Raw genomic sequence first — 26152 nt, 5'->3', positions numbered from 1 at the left:
CTCCTCAGTGGGTTTAAGAAAGCATTCACAGAAAATCTACAGGACAGTTTTTTGGTTTGTTTCAAGAGATCATATTATTGAAGATAAGACCAGTTCAGGTGTAAAAGAACCATTGTTTAATGTCCACATGGGTAAGTTTGAATCATATTGCCCCTTTCTCATAAAAAAAGATGTACATGATATAGGGGAAAAGTGTTACACTGAAAGTAGATATTATATGTGAAATAACTAAAAAATCTATCAAGTGCAATAGAAATGCAGCCTGGCCTCTAGAGAAACTTTGGGAGGTAAATGTAACTGGCATTATCATTTTCATTTTACAGCCAAGGAGACAAAGACTTAAAGTATTTATGGGATTTGTAAATTTAGTATTTGAACCTCAAACCCTGGTGCTGTGACTTGAAAGTCTGCACATTTTCTATCACTCCATACTGATTCCATAGACAGTACATTCAAAGAGGAAATACATGGAAAGCATGTAGCATATGCCTGTCACATAGCACGTGGTCAGTAGTGTTAGATGAGACTAATACTGTTATTATAGTAAATGCCTCAATTAACAAGCATGATATTTGTGAAGCATTAGTCAGTATGATTCATTTATTACTTAATGAGGGGTCTTAACTCAATTCTTTTGTTAGACAGTCTTGATAAAAAAAATAGTGGAAAAATGCATTAGTCTATTAAAGAGTGCAATGTGATATGCATAATTTGTATTTTATTACATTTATTAGTTATTATATTATAATTCCATTTTTGCATCTGCATACTAGGATGTGTGATTATGAAAAAGTATGACGTGTTTTCAACCTAGTCTGACTCAGAGTTCTACCTGAAATGAGCATCTTGATTTAAGAAAGTTAGCAAATACTGGGCAGGAAATTTGTAGGCAATGAATTTGAGGGGATTTATATTTTCCATTTAATGGGCATGTTTTGAGAACTAATCATATGCCTGGCCCTATAATAGGCATCAGAAAACTGCATAAAAAGTAATATTTGTGGAAGGTGAATATAGAAATATGTATGGAAGGAAGAGATAAGGAGAAATTATTATGAGACCTCATATAATTCAGGTTTGAAATATGTGACCATAATACTAGTTAACATTTTACCAATTACCGATGAAGTGCCAGAAACTTCACTTTATTGTGAAAAGTTATCCAAAATTTTGATGTAAGGCATAAAGATCACAAACTCTTGCAAGAGTGTTGTTTAAGAGCCTGCCTAAGAGTTATCTGATTTTCTATGGGCTATAATGCGTACTCTTTGCTATTGCTTATATTCTGGAGTCTGTAATGTCAAATGTTAACTTGTAAAGGATTGATAAGGTGTAAAGCTTTTATTCTGTAGAAAAGATAGCCTCAAATGCTGCAGTTTTCTCCCCTTTACATTAACCAGTTCTGTATCTAATTTTGCAATCCTACTTTAGTCTTTCTTTCCTCCACTAATAATATATTCATTAGTCTCTTTTATTCTCATTTGACCAGCATGTAATTCCACTGGTTCCCTTAGTAGTGAGTTAAAAAGATCTTTGATGCTGCTCACTATATATTTGTATGAGAGTTCTGCTTTTAACTTTTGACAATTACACTTTGTAAACATATATTTTTCTATCCAAATCTGACTCCATTGATAAGTATAATTGCCTCTAGGTTTTGTAAACTGAAAGCAAAATGTCCAAAGTCACAAAATTAGTAGTTGACTTAGTGGAACATTATGATGGATGTATTTTACTTTTTCATGCCCATAGGCTATTATTCTCCCTTCTTCTAGTTATACAACCCTGATTGTCCTATGGGGAGCCTCCTTCATCTACTATCATCCCATATGGTTTGGATGAGGCTGACCAGACACTGTACCTTCCCCGCAAGCTGTGCAGGACTTTACTGCCCAAATTACAACGTGCAAGTGTCCATATTGAGGAAGAACAATCTCAAAGTTCATCTCCATATTAAGTGTCATCCAGTTACTTTGGAAGGAGCCCAGAAGATAAAGCACATGTGTAGTTGGATACTCTCTGGAAGAATACCAAAATCCAGGCCAAGAGTGCTCTCCCTAGATGTTCTCAAATCTGCAGTCCTTATGAAGCAGCATGATGACGGCTTGCAGCAACTGCTCTGTACCTGCTCACATGCACACACTGTGAACCAATCCTTCACTTCCTGGTTTTCACACTGTGAACCAATCCTTCACTTCCTGGTTTTCATTGCTCTTACCATGGAGCTCAAACCCCATCCAAAGAAACAGACAGTATAGAAGTCTTGCCCTCCTATCACCATCACCATCATTCTGCTCCCTGCCTGGAAGTTAACCTACACCAGAACCTCTCCCTCTTACCCCACTTCCTAAACAAAAGATTCAGTGAGACAAAAATATTCTTCAAATTACATAGTTCCTATTAATTCTGGCCTGCAGATTACGCTTTTATGCTAGCTAATCAAATGAAACAAAAAATCAGTTATCGAATAATACAGATATATTATTATTGACCTTACCTCAGCCTTCATGCATAGTATTTATTCGGGCTGTTTGTTTTAGTGGTATTGAAAAGTGCATTGCCAAATACTGCAGCAATCAGCTGGATTATGCTACATGGCACTGCAAGCAGGCAGCATAACAGCATGTATTTTGTATTTGGGGGTGGAGGTAGGCTGCAGCTTTAACTTTTCCATGCTACTATAGCCTCCTGAAATCATGATCACAGGCCTTTACATGTGATAAGAGATGTTATTGAGCTGTAAGGAAAGAACCTGGCAGCCCAAGGGCTAAAGGATTATTTCTGGCGATTTTATTAACTATACCCTGAAACTGCTAGATGAAAAGTGGGCCATTAGGACACCTCTAACTTCTTCACATTCTCAAGTCCAAAACTCTTTCAGAACCATATGAATGAGGCCCTTTTCCTTCCACAAATATGGAAGATGAAAAAGATTTTGAGTACTCCAAAGAGATCATTGAGCCCAATGCATTCTTAACCAAGTTGAAATGCAAGTTTTAGTAGCTGGACTATAGAATTTTACTTAATACCCAGTTTTCTGAATAAAAGTTTGCTATTTTGAAGAATTACATTTGATGGGTATGTCATGCAATAGAAATCTTGTTTGAATTTTGATGCATATAAGTTTGATATGCATTATTTCCTGATATGCATTGGGGGGTAGCAGAAGTTTCAAGAGGCCTAAATTGATGTTCTGTCTCCAGTTCTGCTTTGTTATATGACCCCAAGGGAGTTATTTAACTATTCTGACATTCAGGAATATTAACTTATTAGCTGCTTCCTCTTCCTGTCCCATTAATCAGAATTCTATCTTGGCCACGTAGACTTCTGAGCATATAGTGTAAAGAATTGGAAGAGATAAACGCGTAAAGTGCAAAGTCAATTTCGAGTGATTTACCCAGAACAGGTGATAAAGATAATGAATAGATGTGTGGTCTGAGCTTGACACAGTTTGGGGAGATTATAGAGAAGAAGGAGAGATTTTAACTCTGTTACTGTGCGGGTGAAATAGAAAGAGAGGGAAATAGGGCAAAGGAATCTTAGGAGGTTTTGCTTCTATTGTAAATAGAATCCCTACTTGGTGATTTTCAAAAGACTTTTCTTTCTTTTTTAAAACCAATTTTAAATTATCACAGAGTGAATTTGACTCTGTGTGTGTGTGTGTGTGTGTGTGTGTGTGTGTGTGTGTGTGTGTGCAAAGTTCTGCCAATGTTAATACACATGCTGATTCATACAACTACCACCATAATTAGGATACAGTTCCATCATCCCCAAAACCTCCCTCTCGCTACCCTCTTATAGCACTTCCTCCTCCCACCCATTACCCTAACCCCTGACAACCACTGATCTATTCTCCATTATTATAATTTTGCCTTTCACGAACTTATATAAATAGAATAAAAAAGTATGTAACCTATTAAAACTGGCTACTTTTACACAGCATGATTCTTTTGAGGTTCAACCAAGTTGTCGTGTGCAACAGTCATTCATCTATTTTTCTTGCTGAGTATAATTCCACTCTATGTGTGTTTCAGATTTTTAATTCATTCCCAATTTGAATGACATTTGGATCATTTCCACTTTTTAGCAATTATGAATACGATTTTTATAAACACTGTGTACAGTTTCTATTTGTGGGTATGTGTTTGTGAACATACGTTTTTATTTCTCTAGGATAAATACTCAGGAGTACGATTCCTGGGTTATATGGTAAGGGTTTGTTTGAATTTACATAAAAAACCAAACTTTTTTCCATAGTGATTGTATCATTTTGCATTCCCGCTATCAACGTACATAAGTTCAAGTGCTCCACATCACTTTCGGCATGTAGTATTGCCAGTATTTTTCTTTTAGCCACTCTAATCAACATGTAGTGGTGTCTCATAATGGTTCTAATTTGCATTTCTCTAATGACTAATGACATTGAGCAACCTTTTCTGTGCTAATTTGCCATCCTTATATCCTTCTTCATGAAGTGTCAGTTCAAGTCCCAATCCAAATCCATTTTTTAATTGGATTGTTTGTTTTCCTACTACTGAGTTTTGACAGTTCTCTAAATATTCAAATACAAGCCTTCTGTCTTAGATGTGATTTGCACATGCCTTCTCCCAGTCTATGGTTTGTCTTTCCATGGCTGTAACAATGTCTTTTACAGACCAAAAATTTTAAATTTTGGTTAAGTCTAATTTATCAATTATTTATTTTATGAACTGCACTTTGGTGTCATGTCTGAGAACACTTTGTGAAACCCCATGTTATGAAGTTTTTCTCCTATATTTTTTCTAATAGTATTATAGTTTTGCATTTCACATTTAGGTCTATGATTCATTTTTAGTTGTTTTTTTTTTTTAATAACTTGTGATGTTTAGGTTGAGGTTCACTTCTTGCTTATCAATGTCCAAATATTTCAGCATTATTTGATAAAAAGATTATCATGTCTCCATTAAAACTGGTAGTACCTTTGTCAAAAATCAATTGGCCATATTCATTGGGTCTCTGTTCTGGATCTTCTGTTCTGTTTCATTGATCTATATATGTGTGTGTGTGTGTGTGTGTGTGTGTGTGTGTGTGTGTGTGTGTGTGTGTGTGTCTCTTCTCAAATAGCACATCGTCTTGATGAATTGTAGTATCATACTAAGTCTTCTCTATTTCTCCTTTAAATTCTGGCATATTTTGCTTTACATGCTATCTCTTCAAGCTCTATTGGTAGGTGCATACACATTTAGAATTTGTATGTCTTCTTTGTGAGTTGATCCTTTTACTACTATGTAACATCTGTTTTTATCTCTGAAAATGTTTTTATTCTGAAATCTATCTTGTCTGATATTATTATAGTCACTCCAGGATTCTTTCTGATTATTGTTTGCAGGGCACATCTCTTTACATATTTTAAACTTAAGCAACTTATATTCTTATATTTGAAGTAAATTTGTTATAGACAGCATGCAGTTGGGTCAGAGTTTAAAATCCATTCTAACAATGTCTGTTTTTTAATTGGTGTGTTTATAACATTTACATTTAATGCAATTGTTGATATGCTTGGAGATAGGTCTACCATTTTAAAAAATTGCTTTCTGTTTCTTCCCTCTGTTTTTCCTATTTCTTGTATTCTATTAAATTATTTGAAGTCCCCCTTTTCATTATTTCATCTTAATGTATCTATTGAGATTTTTATTATAACTCTTTGTTGACCTGTTTTAGTGATTACTTTATGGAACATGATAGACATACTTAATTTTTGTCAGTCTACTTAGAATCAAAATTTTACCACTTTGAACTGGATACAGAAATCTTATCATCATATAAAGGGGGGGGGGGCGGGAAATAGCTTTGAGGTACTCTAAACCAGTTTTCTAAGTTCCCCAGCAAGATTAAACTCCAGTTGCCCATAGTGGTTACTATCTTAATAATGTATCCTTGATTCATTGCCTTTCTTTCCCTGTCTCCTTCTTTCTCTACTAATGTTTTCTGAGAACATCTTTAAATAAATTACTTATACACAAAACCTTGATGCTGGGGGGACCTAAACTATGACTAACTTGCTTAGGCTTTTAAAAGAAAAATCTCCGTCTTTTAGGCTTTTCAAGATGGCGGCGGCTGCGGCGGCTGGCGCGGAGTAGCTGAGGTGGAAAAGGTGGCCACTGGGCCTCAGGCAGCCGGGAATCTTGTGGACCTTCCTCTCGCCATCTCTTAAGGGAGGACTGTTGCTGCTGACCGGTCGTGGGGGGTGACCGCCACTTTGCCCCCGGCAGGAAAGGCTGCCTCATTTACAGGCAACAGCTTTGAAGTGTGGAGCAGGAAAAGAACTGTTTCTTAGCTGCACAAGCGAGTCTCGAAACAGGGAACACGGCGCCAGGGCTGCTGTGGATGCAGCCAAAATCCCGGAGGCCGGGGCCACGCTGAAGGCGGCCAGCTGCCCTATTCAGGATTCGAGGTTTCAGGACGGCATTAAAGAAGATTCCTGGGAGCGCCCGAGCCGCGCCGCGACTGAACAGCCCGAGGCGGCAGCAGCCGAGAACTGGGAAAGGCGGCAAACCAGAGACAGAGAGCGAGCACCCAACCTGGCACAGCACTGTGAGTGATCCCTGGCACAGCTCTGTTCGGGGGGCGGATGCCCACGCGGCTCCCGCCTGCACCACCAGGCCACTCACCGCCCGGTGCTGCCTCCATTTTCCCAGGTGCGGGCAGCTCCACCCTGCTCGGTCATCACTGAGCCCTCCCACTTGCTTGGCCTGGTGCGGGGGCCTCCACTCCCACTCCCTCCGCGGTTCTCTTGCGGGGGTGGTGGAGGGGGTGTCCCGGGCCAGTGTCAGGACGGCAAGGAAGTACGGGCAGGCTGACTGTCACTCCACCATACACTGGACTCCGGACCCAGGTAAACTCCCTGTTACTGGGAGGCAGATACCATCTCTGCGGCCACCAGTTTGGAAAAAAGCCTAACGAATGTCTGGTTGGGAATAGTGTGGTAGGAGAGTTCCCAGGTCCGCTTGAACCTGCCGGAGACCAGGCTGCAGGTGGGCACTAGACTCGGTTTATACTGGGGGGATACAAAGGTGAACAAGACCTGAGAAAGATCTACATAGTGCTACAAAGGCACCCAGAGAGACCGGTCGTCTGTGCCCAGCAGAAACCTGGTAGACTTCCTGGGGGAGGCAGTGCCGAGCAGGGTCTTGAAGGCCGAGCTGATAGACGAGGGGTGCAGAAGACACGCCCTAGCCCAGCACAGTGCGCACAGAGTGGGGAGACGTGCGGCCAGAGAGGGGGAGACTCGACAGAAACCACACACCCGGTGGGGTCGCCACTGCACGATCTAACAGCCTGGGCCAGAGCACACGGAACAGGGAGAAGTCCTGCAAAGGAAGTGAAAGCTCAACAGAGATCACACACCCTGTGGTACGTGATCCACCAGCCCAGCAGAGTCCAAGCTGACCAGAAAGGTGGCTCCCCGGAGAAGCCCAAGACCCGAGACAACCACACACACAAGGCACTAGAGGCCAACTGAGCAGTCACGGAGGGAGCCATATGAAATTGGCAACCACAGCAACATCCTAGTTAGTCATTAGTCTCAAACTGGTGAACTGTGAAACCCCCAGCCACAATGAATAAACACCAAAAAAAAGATACCAGATATACAAAAAATCAAGAAAGTACACCACCAAAAGTTAATAAATCTCAAACTCTAGATCCTATAGAACAAGAAGCCCTTGAAATAACTGACAAGGAATTTCGAGTGATAATTCTAAGGAAACTGAATGAGATACAAGAAAACTCAGCTAGACATCATGATGAAATGAGGAAAAGTATACAGGATCTGAAAGAGGAAATATACAAGGAAATCAATGTCCTGAAAAAAGATGTAGCAGAACTTGCTGAACTGAAGAAGTTATTCAATGAAATAAAAAACACAACGGAGAGTTTAACCAGCAGGCTTGTCGAAGTTGAAGAGAGAACCTCTGAACTTGAAGATGGGCTGTTTGAAATAACACAAGCAGACAAAAAGAAAGAAAAAAGAATCAAGGACATTGAAGAAAATCTGAGAGAGATATCAGACAACCATAAGTGATCAAATATCCGAGTCATGGGTATTCCAGAAGGGGAGGAAAAAGGAGATTGCATTGAAAACATATTCAACAAAATAGTGGCAGAAAACTTCCCAGGTATAGGAAAAATCACAGATCTTCAGATCCAGGAAGCTCAACGATCTCCAAATGTATTCAACCCAAAAAGACCTTCTCCAAGACATGTCATAGTCAAATTGGCAAAACTCAGAGATAAAGAGAAAATCTTAAAAGCTGCAAGAGAGAAGCGTCAAATCACCTATAAGGGAGCCCCAATCAGGTTAACATCAGACTTTTCATCACAAACCCTAAAAGCTAGAAAGGAATGGGATGATATTTTCAAAATACTAAAAGACAAAGATTGCCAGCCAAGAATACTCTACCCTGCAAGGCTATCCTTCCGAAATGAGGGGCAAATAGTATATTTCTCAGACAAACAAAAACTGCGGGAGTTCACTACCACAAGACCACCCTTACAAGAAATCCTCAAGGGAGTACTGGGTTTGGTTCCTGAAAAATAACTACCACTGCCATAAAAACCCAAGAAAAATCTAAACCCGCCAGTATAATAAAAATGGCATTCATGAAGAGAAAACAAGCTAACAAAAACACTATCTACAACCTAAGGAACCAACAAACACAGAAAACAAACAGTAAATCAGAAAGCAAGGAACAAAAGACACCAAAGACAACCAAACAACCAATAAAATGCTAGGAATAAATCAACACCTTTCAATAACAACTCTTAATGTAAAAGGCTTAAATTCCCCAATTAAAAGACACAGACTGGCCGACTGGATCAAAAAGCAGAACCCAACTATATGCTGCCTACAAGAGACCCACCTCACCCATAAAGATTCACATAGACTAAGAGTGAAAGGATGGAAAAAGATTTACCAAGCAAACAGAAAAGAAAAACGAGCTGGAGTAGCTATTCTTATATCTGACAAAGTAGACTTTAAACTAAAAACCATAAAAAGAGACAATGAGGGACACTACTTAATGATAAAAGGACTGATCCATCAAGAAGACATAACAATCATAAATATGTATGCACCCAATGTTGGAGCAGCCAGATTTATAAAACAAACTCTATTAGACCTAAAGAAGGAAATAGACACTAATACCATAATAGCAGGGGACCTGAACACCCCACTGTCAATATTAGACAGATCATCTAGGCAAAGAATCAGTAGAGAAACACAAGATCTAAACAAGACTCTAGACCAATTGGAATTGGCAGATATCTACAGAACATTCCACCGAACAACCTCAGAATATTCATTCTTCTCAGCAGCACATAGATCATTCTCCAGGATAGATCACATATTAGGTCACAAATCAATTCTCAATAAATTCAAACAAATTGCAATTATCCCATGTATCTTCTCAGACCACAATGGATTAAAACTAGAAATTAATAACAAACGAAACTCTGGAAACTATACAAACACATGGAAATTAAACAGCATTCTACTTAATGACATATGGGTCCAAGAAGAAATCAAACAGGAAATCAAAAAATTTCTTGAAACTAATGAAAACAATGATACATCATACCAAAACCTGTGGGATACTGCAAAAGCAGTATTGAGGGGGAAATTTATTGCATTAAACGCTCACTTCAGAAGAATAGAAAGATGGCAAGTGAACAACCTAACACTTCACCTTAAAGAACTAGAAAAACAAGAACAATCCAAACCTAAAGTTAGCAGATGGAAAGAAATCATTAAGATCAGAGCAGAACTGAACGAAATTGAAAACCAAAAATCAATTCAAAAGATCAACGAATCAAAAAGTTGGTTTTTTGAAAAGATAAATAAAATTGACAAACCATTAGGATGGCTAACAAAAAAAAGAAGAGAGAAGACTCAAATAACAAAAATTAGAAATGAAATAGGCGATATTACAACTGATTCATCTGAAATACAAGGAATCATTCGAGACTACTATAAAGAACTATACGCCAACAAATTTGAAAATCTGGAGGAAATGGATAAATTTCTGGTCACAGACAAGCTCCCAAAACTGAACCGTGAAGACGTAGAAAATTTGAACAGACCAATAACAATAAAGGAGATTGAAGCTGTTATCAGAAGGCTCCCAACAAAGAAAAGCCCAGGACCAGATGGATTCACAGCAGAATTTTACCAAACATTCAATCAGGAATTGACACCGATTCTTTACAAACTATTCCAAAAGATTGAAACGGACGCAAATCTCCCAAACTCATTCTATGAAGCAAATATCATCCTGATACCAAAACCAGGTAAAGATATAACCAAAAAAGAAAACTACAGGCCGATATCCTTGATGAATATAGATGCAAAAATCCTCACTAAATTACTAGCAAACAGAATACAGCAACACATACGTAAAATTATTCATCACGATCAAGTGGGATTCATCCCAGGGATGCAAGGTTGGTTCAACATACGCAAATCAATAAATGTGATACACCATATTAATAAACTCAAACACAAGGACCATATGATCATCTCTATAGATGCTGAAAAAGCATTTGATAAAGTTCAGCACTCATTCATGACAAAGACCCTCTATAAGTTAGGTATAGAGGGAAAGTATCTCAACATAATTAAAGCCATATATGCCAAACCCACTGCCAATATCATCCTGAATGGGGAAAAGCTTAAAGCTTTTCCTTTAAGAACAGGAACTAGACAAGGATGCCCACTCTCACCACTCCTATTCAACATAGTGTTGGAAGTACTAGCCAGAGCAATCAGAGAAGAGAAGGAAATAAAGGGCATTCAGATTGGAAAAGATGAAGTCAAACTGTCCCTGTTTGCAGATGACATGATCCTATATATCGAACAGCCTAAAACCTCTACAAAAAAACTGCTGGAATTGATAAATGATTTCAGCACAGTAGCAGGATACAAAATCAACACACAAAAATCAGTAGCATTTCTTTTCTCCAATAGTGAACATGCAGAAAGTGAAATCAAGAAAGCCTGCCCATTTACAATAGCCACCAAAAAAATAAAATACTTAGGAATTGAGTTAACCAAGGAGGTGAAAAATCTCTATAATGAGAACTACAAACCACTGCTGAGAGAAATTAGAGAGGATACAAGAAGATGGAAAGATATCCCATGCTCTTGGATTGGAAGAATCAACATAGTGAAAATGTCCATACTACCCAAAGTGATATACAAATTCAATGCAATCCACATCAAAATTCCAAAGACATTTTTCTCAGAAATGGAAAAATCTATCCAGACATTTATATGGAACAATAAAAGACCACGCATAGCCAAAGCTATGCTGAGCAAAAAAAATAAAGCTGGAGGCATAACACTACCTGACTTTAAGCTATACTACAAAGCTATAATAACCAAAACAGTATGGTACTGTCATAAAAACAGACACACTGACCAATGGAATAGAATAGAGAATCCAGAAATCAACCCACACACTTACTGTCAGCTGATCTTTGACAAAGGCACCAAGCCTATTCAGTGGCGAAGGGACTGCCTCTTCAGCGAATGGTGCTGGGATAACTGGATATCCATATGCAGGAGAATGAAACTAGATCCATACCTCTCGCCGTATACTAAAATCAACTCAAAATGGATTAAGGATTTAAATATACACCCTGAAACAATAAAACTTCTTAAAGAAAACATAGGAGAAACACTTCAGGAATTAGGACTGGGCACAGACTTCATGAATACGACCCCAAAAGCACGGGCAACCAAAGGAAAAATAAACAAATGGGATTATATCAAACTAAAAAGCTTCTGCACAGCAAAAGAAACAATTAAAAGAGTTAAAAGACAACCAACAGAATGGGAGAAAATATTTGCAAAATATATATCTGACAAAGGATTAATATCCAGAATATATAAGGAACTCAAACAACTGTACAAGAAGAAAACAAGGAACCCAATTAAAAAATGGGCAAAAGAGCTAAGTAGGCATTTCTCTAAGGAAGATATACAAATGGCTAACAGACATATGAAAAAGTGCTCAACATCACTCAGCATCCGGGAAATGCAAATCAAAACCACATTGAGATACCATCTAACCCCAGTTAGGATGGCTAAAATCCAAAAGACTCTGAACGATAAATGCTGGCGAGGCTGCGGAGAAAAAGGAACTCTCATACATTGTTGGTGGGACTGCAAAATGGTGCAGCCTCTATGGAAAATGGTATGGAGGTTCCTCAAACAATTGCAGATAGATCTACCATACGACCCAGCTATCCCACTGTTGGGAATATACCCAGACGAATGGAAATCATCAAGTCGAAGGTATACCTGTTTCCCAATGTTTATCGCAGCACTCTTTACAATAGCCAAGAGTTGGAACCAGCCCAAATGCCCATCATCGGATGAGTGGATACGGAAAATGTGGTACATCTACACAATGGAATACTACTCAGCTATAAAAACGAATGAAATACTGCCATTTGCAACAACATGGATGGACCTTGAGAGAATTATATTAAGTGAAACAAGTCAGGCACAGAAAGAGAAATACCACATGTTCTCACTTATTGGTGGGAGCTAAAAATTAATATATAAACTCACACACACACACACACACACACACACACACACACAAACGGGGGGGGAGAAGATATAACAACTACAATTATTTGAAGTTGATACGACAAGCAAACAGAAAGGACATTGTTGGGGGGGACGGGGGGAGGGAGAAGGGAGGGAGGTTTTGGTGATGGGGAGCAATAATCAGCCACAATGTATATCAACAAAATAAAATTAAAAAAATTAAATTAAATTAAATTAAATTAAATTAAATAAATAAATAAATAAAATGTTTCTTTTAAACAATGAAAAAAAGAAAAAAAGAAAAAAAGAAAAGAAAAATCTCCATATAAATTCAATTCAATTTTTAATAATGAATAGCTTGAATAAAATAATTGGATAATTTTTCAGGAAGATGGGAAAATAACTACACACACATACATATATATATATATTTTTATACGTATATATATACACACACACACACACACTTTATACACCAATATATTAATTTTTAAAAAACTATTTACTGTAGTTATATTAGTAGTAGAATTCTCATTTGGCATAAAAGAACCCCGGATTTGATTGCAAACCAGTAACAAACTGGTTACAAAGTAACACTATGCAGTAGAGAGTTTAATGGTTTAGGAGTCAGATACCCTGCTTAATTGTATGTCTTTGGGCATGTTACTTCACTTCTCTGGTATTTATTTTATTCATCTGTCAAGCCAGGGTGCTGGACTTAAGCAAAATTTTTTGGTCTTTGGTTCATGGTTATCTAATGGGTTTATGCACAGATTTCTGTTAGTGAACTGCTGCAATTAGTGGGTATATGAATGTTTGTGACCTCCAAAAGTTGCTAACAACTAGGATTACTTAACTTTTTGACACTTTTATTCTGTGAGCCTATCTGAAGATGGAAAAAAAAATTCTTTGACAACGTCATCTAGAAACAAGAATTAGGGCATAATATTATTAATAAAAGTGCACATAAATAATAAAATTGTAGAAATAAGAACGAGCCGAGGGAATGTAAGGAAAAAAATATCTAAAGGTTTGAAACATGTTCCTATAACATTCACTTTGTTTTATTTAAGGTGATTTGGGAGAGAGATCCTTTAAAGCAAGTGGCAGTGTAAAGGTGACTCATTTCCAGACAAGAAAATACTTCCAGAGATATTTTATTGTTTTGCTAATGAGGGAATAGTAAGAATATTTAAATGATCTCATCTGGCCATAGCAGGCAATGTCAAAAGTCATATAATGTAGGGTCAGAGAGGTAGACAGGAGCTGTGTCAGGTAGGAACCTGTAATTCAGTATTTTATTCCAACTCCTGTTGAGGAATCTTTGGAGTATTTCAAGGCAAGAATTGAAATGGTCTAATATTTAAAAACTCACTCTCAATATAGTATGAACACAAATAGATTGTAACTGTTAATTTTTTATTCAATTATGATGTATTGAGTGCCTACTCTATGTCAGATATTGTGTTAGGTGCTTGGAATGCAAAGATGAATGAATCCTTAAGAGGTTCAGAGTCAAAGGGGAGAAGAGGATGTGTGATCAGAAAATTACAGTTTAGTAAGATGAGGACTATTTGAAGCATGTGAATAATTACCTTCCAAATAAATTCCTTCTTCGGTGATTTGTGTGTGTGTCATCCATGTCTCTAACGTCAAAGTTATCTTTGCTTTTAGAAATATGGCCTACTATTTTAGGATAGGATCTGAGTTGGGATTTAGGGAGGACATAAGCAAATAAGAAATTAAGGCCTCATACCCATTCATTCTTTTTCTTCCCTCTGAAGCATGAACACGGAAGTTTAAGAGTCCATTACATTTTTTCTGGAGCAGTAGACTTAGTAGTAGCAATAGTAATGGTAGTAGAACCAGTAACAGTAATCCTTTGTTCACTTGTATTATAGTGTGCCGTTTCTATGCTTTTATGCATATTCTTTTTGTCAGCCTTTTTATTCTCAATACCAGGTGGCATAATAATAAAAGCAGATATTTAACTCTCTCTATTTTACTGATGAAAAAACAGACACTAAACATAGTCATTCTATTGGCTATCCAATTTCTAAATGACAACTCAGGAGAAGAAATGTATTTTAATTTTTGACATGGTAAACTCATATATACCCACATGTTGTATAGTAGACCTAAAACAAAACTTCATGAGATAGTACATATTCTTACTACTCTTCTACATCTATTCTATACTATAACATTCTGTTACATTTTTTTAAATGCTAATCAGAACCAACTAAATTGATGGGTTGTATCTCACAGTTTGAAAAACTTTCGATTAAGTATTTGCACAAAATCACACAGCTAGAAAATTGTGTGTTTGTGGTTTAAACTCAGGTCTCTGCACTCCCTCATGTCTAATGTTCTTTCCAAATAGATGGCATTTCTGGTTTTTCTTTTTATACACTCCAATTCGACCGACTGACCTTGGACATACTTGTCTTCCTAGGCACAATAAATTATTTTACTTCTTCAATTAAAAAAGAAAAAAGACCTTAGTACTCCCCCACTGCCTTCTGCATGCAGACAGAAAGATCCTCATTCTAATCTTCAATAATAAATTCTGTTCAGAAGCAGAATGAGCTGATTTTCTTCCTCTTGTATCCTCAAATCCCAAGCAAGTTTGTGAATAAGCTTGTTGGTATTAGTGACCACCCCAGCCTGAATGTTATGCCTTCTCTCAAGTATCTCTCATAGCTGTCCTGTGTTTTATGTAAAACATCTTTCTCGTCATCCCCTGAAGACACCAAACATATCTCTACTTTCAGCACCGTATTCCTAGTATTTCTATAGCCTGAAATATCTCACCTTTATACACTTCAAACACTCCATGGACTAGTAATTATCTACCTCTCAGTTTCCTCCATGAAGTAAAGAGCTACTTTGGTTAAAAGTTAATTTTTTTAATTATAATATTTATGGAAATAATTGTAGATTCACATGCAATTGGAAGAAATAATACAGAGAGATTCCTTACACATCAGTAATGTAAACTTCTACCTTAAGAAAATAGAAAAAGAGGAGCAAGCTAAACCAAAAGCAAATATAAGTAGGAAATAACAAAGATTACAACAGAAATATATGAAATACAGAATTAAAAAACAACACAGAAAATCAACAGAAGCAAAAGTTGATTCTTTAAAAAGATCAACAAAATTTGCAAACCTTTATCTAGATTGACCAAGAAAAAAAGAGAGAAGACTGAAATTACTAAAATCAAAAATAAAGCAGGGGGACAATTTACATTGTCATTATAGTTTTTTTGTGGTGGTAAGATTTAGTTTCGTTCTCTTCCTCATTTGCATTTTTGTTCTACCAGTGGATTTTGTTCTTTCCTGTGTATTCATGGTAGTAATTATCGTTTCTTTGGATTTCAGATGCAGAGACTTCCTTGAGGATTTCTTGTGGAGCTGGCTCTGTGTTGGTGAACTCCCACAGTTTTGCCTATCTGGAAAATACACTATTTTCTCCTTGTTTCTGAAGGATAGCCTTGCTGGGTATAGTATTCTTGGCTGGCAGGTTTTTTCTTTTGGTATTTTGAATATATCATCCCATTTTCTTCTGGCCTGTAGAGTTTCTGTTGAGAAGTCTGCTGTTAGTCAGATAGGGGCTCCCTTATAGGTGACTTGATGCTTTTCTCTTACTGCTTTTAAGATTCTCTTTTTGTCTTTGAGCTTTGCCAGTTTGATTATAATGTGTCTTGGAGAGGATCTTCTTGGGTTGAATGTGTTTGGAGATCTTTGAGCCTCCTGGATCTGAAGGTCCATGTCTCTCTCTATACCTGGGAAGTTTTCCATTATGGTTTCATTAAAAACATTTTCATGCCTTTCCTTTCTCCTCGCCTTCTGGAACACCCATGTTTCAAATGTTTGAGCACTTAAGGTTGTCTGCAAGCTCTCTTAGATTTTCTTCTTTTCTAAAAATTCTTTTTTCCTTTTTTTTAATACACCTGGGTTATTTTGAAAATACTATCTTCACGATCAGAAATTCTTTCTTCTGCTTGTTCTAGCCTGCTGCTTAAGCTATCAGTTGTGTTTTTCATTTTGTTGACTGAATCTTTCAGTTCCATGAATTCCGCTACATTCTTTTTTAAGGTATTAATCTCTTTGTAAATTTCCTCCTTCATATACTGTATTTTTTTTTTCTTGTTTCATTATGAATCTTCTAGTATCTCAGTGAATTTCCTTAAGCTCTTTGCTTGGAATTCCTTTTCAGTCATTTCAAGGGTTTCCTGCTCTATAGGGTCTAGTATTTGACAATTACTGTATTCCTTTGGTGGTGTCATATTTTCCTGGGTTTTCATATTTCTAGTATCCCTACATTGACATCTGGTCATCTGGGAGAGCAGTTGCTTCCCTTGTCATAACAGATTCTTATCCTTATGAAAAATATCAGCCAATATCTTATTAAATGTTACGTACCATACTCTGATAGAATTTCACTCTCCACCATTATATTTTTGATTAGTATAATTAACGATAGTCTTTCATTCTTGTTATTAAACAGGTTTCTGTTTTCCTGTGGCACATGCCTGAAAGCTCCACCATAAGTTACAGGCTAGAATTAGTGTCTTTATCAATGGAGTGTCTCAGAGCCTTGTGGAAACAGGATTTAAACTTTTAATACTTCCGAACCCAGGCTCTTTATACAGTTTTCTGAGCTGACATTGATTAAACATCTTCAGAATTCTTTGGTGGGCTGAGTCACCACCAAATCTTTTTTAGTCCAGAAGCAGATGTACTTCACGAAAGCAGACCACTTTCCCCCAATATTCAGCAGAACATGAATAGATTACACAGAACATCGTGAACTAATAAGAAAATTCATATCATGGTTACTTGTTTAAACAGAATGTAGTCAGCACGATTTTTTAATGTTCACGGATGTACAAGAGGTCTTTAAAAAAATCCATGGAAAAAATTGGTACCTTCTAATTCTGTTTTTCCATGAATTTTTTGAAGTAGCCTCATGTAAGGAGGTCTTTCCTTCTTTTTTACCAGTTTCGAAATATCAGTCTAGTAGGCTATGCATTTGTAAGCTGAAATATAACATTCCTAAGTGACATTACGTTTCACTGTCTCTCGGGATTCAAAACAAATACTTCTACTAAGCATCTTAAGACTCTGTCCTCCTTTGTACAAGGATACAATTGGACAAACAATTATGCAACCAAGACCGCACAGGATTGTCATGTTTGAGAATGAATTCCACTTAATCAGATCTGACAAGACCGGAATTAAGAAATAAGGACTGACTTTATGTGTGGAGCCAAGGCCTACAAAAGTCTCCCAAGAACGTGGGCCTGATCCTGGCTCAAAGGTAGAAAGTAGTTTCTTCCTGACACACCATGAACTTTAGCAAAATTTATGAACCTTAAGAAATTCACCCTGATTCATAAGTGCTATGGGTAAAATTTGGTAGTACAAATGCCTGGAGCTTGACTTCTTAGCCTCAGGATAGAAAAACAAATGACGGAAGCTTTTAAAAGTTCAATTGAGATTCCTTGTGAAATTGTTCGGACAGAAGTAATTCTTCAGCAATAGTGTTTGCTCAACACTGTAAGGTTCTAGATTTTCCGAGAAAATTCAGGAAGGCGTATATGGTTAGTTTAAACTCTTGCTGTAGGCCAAATGTCATAAGGACAGCTTTTCTTGGTCATAAGCTTTGGGGATTGTTTATGATCACAGGAGCAGAGCAGGTGAGTGGAAGGGGAATGTTAGAAAAATAATCAAAATAATTCAAAACTTCAAAATAGGTAAAAGAGATTACTGAGAGTTCTTTCACAGTAGAAATGGACCCACCTTCCTATTGTCTGTCTTATACCTTTATATGAGGCAAAGGGGAGCTGTAGAGTTTTGTCCAATAGAGATGCAAATGATTTCTGACCAGTGGAATAGTCACCCAAAACATGTATTGCCCGGTATGGCATTAACCAGTGTTGTGTCTGATTCAGCAATTTTAACTTTTTAAAATTGATTTTTTATGTACCTGTGTGTTCATATTCACAAACTTGCACATGCATATGTGCTTAAAGCAGTTATAGTATCCGATTTATGTTAATTTATGAATTAATTAGTGAATAATGTGGTAATGTTAAATTCCTTGACATATATTTATATTTGTATGGGTGTCATTTTTTTTAACCTTTTGAATGCTATACTTGTAAGAATCCACTGTTATTAGCATGAATATAGAGCAAGCTTCCACAAGTAAACGAAAATAAAGAACTGGACTAACGTAATGGCTCTCATGAATTAAGGAGCTCTAATAACTAATTACAGTTGGCCACAGGACCATAAATTGAACTAGACAATTGGTTTTGGTAATAAACCTTTTTGGCAGACCTTAGAACAAGTTCTTTGCAGATCAAAGATAACAGAGAATCTCTTTACAAGCCTCTACCCATCTTAGATGTCCCACATTCCAGGGGCTACCCTGAGAGGTAGGGGAAATTTTATGTATAATGGTTATCATAATTTTTCTTTCTACTTAGGACTAAAAACTCCACCATATCAAATGGTCATAAATAAAATATATTTCAAAAGGATTTATATGTACCTCCTATAATCTCACAACTAATATCTCTCCTTCCATTCTTGCCACCTATATTCAACTCAAATAGAATAGTAACTTAAAAACAAATAGATCTGATCACATCCCTCCAAAGTTTCCATATACATTTGCAATAAAATCATGACTCATAAAGCCCTATAGGATCTGGCTCCTGCTTACCTCTCTGGCTTCGTGGTCTTCCCACTGACCAACATGTTTCAACCACAATAGGCTTGTTTCTGTTCCTAACACCCTTACCACCATGTGAGAGCCATTGTCCTCGCTGTTCCCACTGCAAGGAGACCTGTGCCCTCTTTTTCATTTGATCTTTCTTCCTTGTTTTGTCCTATTTGTGTGTCACATTGCTGCTCTAACAAATCACCACAAATTTAGTAGCTTAAAACAACACAAATTTATTATCTCACATTTCTATAGGGTAGAAAGCTGACAGATCTTGCTGGCAAAAGTCTAGGTGTCAACAGGGTTGTGTTCCTTTCTGTAGGCTCTAGAGAAGAATCTTTTTTCTGACTTTTCACAACGTCTAGAGGCCACCCACACTCCCTGACGGATAGTCCTCTTCCTCCACCTTCAAGGGCAGCTAAATTGTATCTCTCTGACCCTTCTCTCACAGTCACATTTCTCTCTGACATCAAAGGAATGAGGAAGGTCCTCTGATCTTAAGAATGCATGTGATTAGATTGCACACACCTGGACAACCCAGGAAAATTCCCCTGTCTCACGGTTCTTAATTTGATTTCATCTGCAAATTTTCTTTTGTCATGTGAAGTAACATATTTTCAGGTTCCAGAAAATAGGATGTGGCTTATCCTGGGGTGGGGGTCAAGGGCCATTATTTTGACTACCATATGGACTGAGCCTTAAGTCTCGCCTCTTCAAGGAGACATTTCTTAACAACGGAAAGTAAGATTGCCACTGAATCTCTCCATATTGTAATATACACTATTTATTACCTAAAAAGCACTTTTACTGCCTGATGCTTTGTTGATTTGCTGCTTTATTGACTGTCTCTCTTGGCTAGAATAAATATTATTTCATTTAGAATAAGAACCTCATATGTCTGATTCATCACTATATCCCCAGAGTTTAAGATGCCAACTGCAGCTAACTTCACTTGCTTAAAAGAAGTGAAGAAACAATCTACCAAGAATTTAGAAATGAGGGGCTGGCCAGTTAGCTCACTTGGGAAAATGTGGTGCTGATAACACTAAGGTCAAGGGTTCAGATCCCTGTACCAGCCAGCTGCCAAAAAAAAAAAAAAAAAAAGAGGAATGTGCAGGGCTGTATGCAAAGTCTTAATTTTTTTGATCTTCTGGAAAGAATACTGTACTTGATATCGTTTCCCTTTATTCTGTTATTGCTGCCATCATTATTATCATCATTTGTACTGCTACTCTACATCATGTACTGTATGAAGAATATTTTATGGATAATCTTGATTCTCACAGCAACCCTATGAGCCTTCTTTGAATCCTGGAGGGAGCCAGTCATCTGATATGGTACTTTTGAACCATTGGAAAGTGAGGAATTTCGAAGTACAACGTGGTGACATTGTTTAATTGGTCCATGTGAGACCCTTGCATTGGTGTAAAGCCACCACCAAAGAAAACTCTCACCAGATGTGTTCCCTGGACAATGGATTTTCCCAGCTTCTGAAACTTAAGGACTTCGGCCTACAAACAGGAAAGGAAGATACAGACATGGTTGAGAAGGAATTGAAGCCCATATTTCCAGTGTTTGCCCTGGACACTCAGTGTGGTCAACATTGGTTCCAGAAGCAGACTGAGGCCCATGCAGCTGTCCCAGAATCTAGAGAAATAACCTTTTAAGAGGCAGCAGCAGAGGAACTGGCAGCAGCGGCAGGAGCGGGGCAAGTGGTGACAGCGGAGCCGGCGGCAGCAGAGCTGGCGGCTGCGGGGCCGGCGGCAGCAGTGTGGGCAGTGGCAGCAGCAGGGGAAGTGGCAGCAGCAGGAGCGACACCCTGCAGTAAAGCCCCATCACCCAGCAGCCCGGCAGAGTCCAAACTGACCAGAGAGGTGGCTCCCCAGAGAAGCCCAAGACCCAAGGCAACCACACATGCAAGGCACTAGTGGCCAACTGAGTAGTCACTGAGGTAGCCATACCAAATTGGCAACCACAGCAACATCTTAGTCAGTCACGACTAAGGTTTGACACTTCAAACCTGTGGACTGTGAAACCCCCTGCCACAATGAATAAACATCAAAGAAAAGATACGAGAAATACAAAAAATCAAGAAAGTACACCACCAAAAGATAATAAATCTCAAGCTCTAGATCCTATAGAACAAGAAGCCCTTGAAATGACTGACAAGGAATTTCGAGTGATAATTCTAAGGAAACTGAATGAGATACAAGAAAACTCAGCTAGACATCATGATGAAACGAGGAAAAGTATACAGGACCTGAAAGAGGAAATGTACAAGGAAATCAATGTCCTGAAAAAAAATGTAGCAGAACTTGCTGAACTGAAGAAGTTATTCAGCGAAATAAAAAACACAATGGAGAGTTTAAGGAGCAGGCTTGTGGAAGTTGAAGAGAGAACCTCTGAACTTGAAGATGGGCTGTTTGAAATAACACAAGCAGACAAAAAAAAAAAAAAAAAGAATCAAATGTATTGAAGAAAATCTGAGAGAGATATCAGACAACCTTAAGTGCTCAAATATCCGAGTCATGGGTATTCCAGAAGGGGAGGAAAAAGGAGATTGCATTGAAAACATATTCAACAAAATAGTAGCAGAAAACTTCCCAGATATAGGAAAAATCACAGATCTTCAGATCCAGGAAGCTCAACGATCTCCAAACATATTCAACCCATAAAGGTCTTCTCCAATACATGTTATAGTCAAATTGGCAAAACTCAAAGACAAAGAGAGAATCTTAAAAGCAGCAAGAGAAAAGCATCAAATCACCTATAAGGGAGCCCCAATCAGGTTAACATCAGACTTTTCATCACAAACCCTAAAAGCCAGAAAGGAATGGGATGATATATTCAAAATACTAAAAGACAGAGATTGTCAGCCAAGAATATTGTACCCTGCAAGGCTATCCTTCCGAAATGAAGGGCAAATAGTATATTTTTCAGACAAACAAAAACTGCGGTAGTTCACCACCACACGACCACCCTTACAAGAAATCCTCAAGGGAGTACTGGGTTTGGTTCCTGAAAAATAACTACAACTGCCATAAAAACCCAAGAAAAATCTAAACCCGCTAGTATAATAAAAATGGCATTCATGAAGAGAAAACACACAAACAAAAAGGCTATCTACAACCTAAGGAACCAACAAACACAGAAAACAAACAGTAAATCAGAAAGCAAGGAACAAAAGACACCTAAGACAACCAAACAACAATCAATAAAATGCTAGGAATAAATCAACACTTTTCAATAACAACTCTTAATGTAAAAGGCTTAAATTCCCCAATCAAAAGACACAGACTGGCCGACTGGATTAAAAAGGAGGACCCAACTATATGCTGCCTTCACCTCACCCACCTCAAGAGACCCACCTCACCCATAAAGACTCACATAGACTAAGAGTGGAAGGAAGGAAAAAGATTTACCATGCAAACAGAAAAGAAAAACGAGCTGGAGTAGCTATTCTTATATCTGACAAAGTAGACTTTAAACTAAAAACCATAAAAAGAGACAATGAGGGACACTACTTAATGATAAAAGGACTGATCCATCAAGAAGACATAACAATCATAAATATGTACGCACCCAATGTTGGAGCAGCCAGATTTATAAAACAAACTCTATTAGACCTAAAGAAGGAAATAGACACTAATACCATAATGTCAGGGGACCTGAACACCCCACTGTCAATATTGCACAGATCATCTAGGCAAAGAATCAGCAGAGAAACACAAGATCTAAACAAGACTCTAGACCAATTGGAATTGGCAGATATCTACAGAACATTCCACCCAACAACCTCAGAATATTCATTCTTCTCATCAGCACATGGATCATTCTCCAGGATAGATCACATATTAGGTCACAAATCAAGTCTCAACAAATTCAAAAAAATTGGAATTATCCTATGTATTTTCTCAGACCATAATGGATTAAAATTAGAAATCAAAAACAAACAAAATTCTGGAAACTATACAAACACATGGAAATTAAAAGCATTCTACTTAATGACATATGGGTCCAAGAAGAAATCAAGCAGGAAACCAAAAAATTTATTGAAACTAATGAAAATAATGATACATCATACCAAAACCTGTGGGATACTGCAAAAGCAGTATTAAGGGGGAAATTTATTGCATTAAATGCTCACCTCAGAAGAATGGAAAGATGGCAAGTGAGCAACCTAACATTTCACCTTAAAGAACTAGAAAAACAAGAACAATCCAAACCTAAAGTTAGCAGATGGAAAGAAATCATTAAGATCAGAGCAGAACTGAATGAAATAGAAACCCAAAAAACAATCCAAAAGATCAATGAATCAAAAAGTTGGTTTTTTCAAAAGATAAATAGAATTGACAAACCATTAGCATTGCTAACAAAAATAAAAAAGAAGAGAGAAGATTCAAATAACAAAAATTAGAAATGAAAAAGGCGATATTACAACTGATTCATCTGAAATACAAGGAATCATTCGAGACTACTATAAACAACTATATGCCAACAAGTTTGAAAATCTGGAGGAAATGGATAAATTTCTGGACACACACAAGCTCCCAAAACTGAGCCATGAAGATGTAGAAAATCTGAACAGACCAATAACAATAAAAGAGATTGAAGCTGTTATCAGAAAGCTCGCAACAAAGAAAAGCCCAGGACCAGATGGATTCACAGCAGAATTTTACCAAACATTCAAAGAGGAATTGACACCAATTCTTTACAAACTATTCCAAAAGATTGAAACGGACGTAAATCTCCCAAACTCATTCTATGAAGCAAATATCATCCTGATACCAAAACCAGGTAAAGATATAACCAGAAAAGAAAACTACAGGCCAATATCCTTGATGAATATAGATGCAAAAATCCTCACTAAAATACTAGCAAACAGAATACATCAACACATACGTAAAATTATTCACCACGATCAAGTGGGATTCATCCCAGGGATGCAAGGTTGGTTCAACATACACAAACCAATAAATGTGATACACCATATTAATAAACTCAAACACAAGGACCATATGATCATCTCTATACATGCTGAAAAAGCATTTGATAAAATTCAACACTCATTCATGACAAAGACCCTCTATAAGTTAGGTATAGAGGGAAAGTATCTCAACATAATCAAAGCCATATATGATAAACCCACTGCCAATATCATCCTGAATGGGGAAAAGCTGAAAGCTTTTCCTTTAAGAACAGGAACTAGACAAGGATGCCCACTCTCACCACTCCTATTCAACATAGTGTTGGAAATACTAGCCAGAGCAATCAGAAAAGAGAAGGAAATAAAGGGCATCCAGATTGGAAAAGATGAAGTCAAACTATCCCTGTTTGCAGATGACATGATCCTATACATTGAACAGCCTAAAGCCTTTACAAAAAACCTCTTGGAATTGATAAATGATTTCAGCACAGTAGCAGGATACAAAATCAACACACAAAAATCAGTAGCACTTCTATTCTGCAATAGAGAACATGCAGAACGAGAAATCAAGAAAGCCTGCCCATTTACAATAGCCATCAAAAAAATAAAATACTTAGGAATTGAGTTAACCAAGGATGTGAAAAATCTCTATAATGAGAACTAAAAACCACTGCTGAGAGAAATTAGAGAGGATACAAGAAGATGGAAAGATATCCCATGCTCTTGGATTGGAAGAATCAACATAGTGAAAATGTCCATACTACTCAAAGTGATATAGAAATTCAATGCAATCCCCATCAAAATTCCAAAGACATTTTTCTCAGAAATGGAAAGAACTATCCAGACATTTATATGGAATAACAAAAGACCACGCATAGCCAAAGCAATGCTGAGCAAAATAAAAATAAAGCTGGAGGCATAACACTACCTGACTTTAAACTATACTACAAAGCTATAATAACCAAAACAGTATGGTACTGGCATAAAAACAGACACACTGATCAATGGAATAGAATAGAGGATCCATAAATCAACCCACACACCTACAGCCATCTGATCTTTGACAAAGGCACCAAGCCTATACACTGGGGAAGAGACTGCCTCTTTAGCAAATGGTGCTGGGAGAACTGGATATCCATATGCAGGAGAATGAAACTAGACCCATACCTCTCACCAAATACTAAAGTCAACTCAAAATGGATTAAAGAATTAAATATACACCCTGAAACAATAAAACTTCTTAAAGAAAACATAGGACAGACACTTCAGGCAATAGGACTGGACACAGACTTCATGAATATGATCCGAAAAGCACGGGCAAACAAAGGAAAAATAAACAAATGGGATTATATCAAACTAAAGAGTTTCTGCACAGCAAAAGAAACAATTAACAGAGTTAAAAGACAACCAACAGAGTGGGAGAAAATATTTGCAAAATATACATCTGACAAAGGATTAATATCCAGAATATATAAGGAACTCAAACAACTTTACAAGAAAAAAACAAGCAACCCAATTAAAAAATGGGCAAAAGAGCTAAGTAGGCATTTCTCTAAGGAAGATATACAAATGGCTAACAGACATATGAAAAAATGCTCAACATCACTCAGCATCCAGGAAATGCAAATCAAAACCACACTGAGATACCATCTCACTCCAGTTAGGAGGGCTAAAATCCAAAAGACTCTGAACAATAAATGCTGGCGAGGTTGCGGAGAAAAAGGAACTCTCATCCATTGTTGGTGGGACTGCAAAATGGTGCAGCCTCTATGGAAAATGGTATGGAGGTTCCTCAAACAATTGCAGATAGATCTACCATACGACCCAGCTATTCCACTGTTGGGAATATACCCAGAGGAATGGAAATCATCAAGTCGAAGGTATACCTGTTC

The sequence above is a fragment of the Cynocephalus volans genome, chromosome 16 (assembly GCF_027409185.1).
Source record: "Cynocephalus volans isolate mCynVol1 chromosome 16, mCynVol1.pri, whole genome shotgun sequence".
NCBI classification, from domain to species: domain Eukaryota; kingdom Metazoa; phylum Chordata; class Mammalia; order Dermoptera; family Cynocephalidae; genus Cynocephalus; species Cynocephalus volans.
Note: the sequence above shows the minus strand (reverse complement) of the source record.